General features: G+C 36.9%; 1 protein-coding gene across 1 annotated transcript in view; it reads left to right on the plus strand.

The window, feature by feature from the left end:
• LOC102814559 (ovostatin homolog 2-like) overlaps positions 1–959 on the plus strand; it is a 74791-nt gene that overhangs the window by 28718 nt on the left and 45114 nt on the right. The window lies entirely within an intron of this gene.

The raw sequence follows: 959 nt of genomic DNA on the forward strand, positions 1-959 counted from the left end.
CTGATTTTAAACCATTAAGTATTCCCTTGTTCTGTTCTAACAGATGCTTCTTAGTCTATGGACAGGTTACTCATGAGCACAATCAAGTGTTATGGAATACCCATTCTTCTCAATGTTATCCAGAGCTTCTCATGAGCCACAGAATCAAAGTCTTTGCTTAGTCAATAAAACACAATTGAACATCTTTTTGGCATTCGCTGCTTTCAGCCAAGATCCATCTGATGTCATCAATGATACCCCTAGTTCCACATCCTCTTCTGATTCCAGCTTGAGTTTCTGGCTGTTCCCTGTTCATGTGCTGTTGCAGCTGTTTTTGAATTATGTTAAGCCAAAATTTACTTGTTTGTGATAACAATAATATTGTTCAGTGATTTCCACATTCCATTGGATCACATCTCTTTGGAATGAGCACAAATATGGATCTCTTCCAATTGGTTGGCCTGGTACTTCTCTTCTAAATTTCTTGGCATAGATGAATGAGGACTGCATCAGTTTTTTAAAAAGTTTTCCATTTGTATGCTATCAATTCCTGGAGTCTTGTTTTTCACCAATTGCTTCAGTGCAGCATGGACTTCTTCCTTCAGTACAATTAGTTCTTCATCTTATGCTACCTCGTGAAATGGTTCAACATTGACCATTTCTATTTGGTAGAATGACTTTGTGTATAACTTCCATTATCTGTTGATGCTTTCTGTATCATTCAATATTTTACCTATAGAATCCTTCAATATTGCAAGTCAAGCCTTGAATTTTTTTTGTCAGTTCTCTCAGCTTGAGAAATGATGAGCGTGTTCTTCCCTTTTGGTGTTCTAACTCCAGGTCTTTGCATATTTCATTACAATACTTAACTTTGACTTTCAAGCTGCCAACTGAAATTTCCTGTTCAGTTCTTTCACCTCCTCATTTCTTTCATTTGCTTAGCATCTCTACACTGGAGAGCAAGTTTCAGTGTCTTTTCT

This window comes from Chrysochloris asiatica, unplaced genomic scaffold, assembly GCF_000296735.1.
Source record: "Chrysochloris asiatica unplaced genomic scaffold, ChrAsi1.0 scaffold00328, whole genome shotgun sequence".
Taxonomy (NCBI): domain Eukaryota; kingdom Metazoa; phylum Chordata; class Mammalia; order Afrosoricida; family Chrysochloridae; genus Chrysochloris; species Chrysochloris asiatica.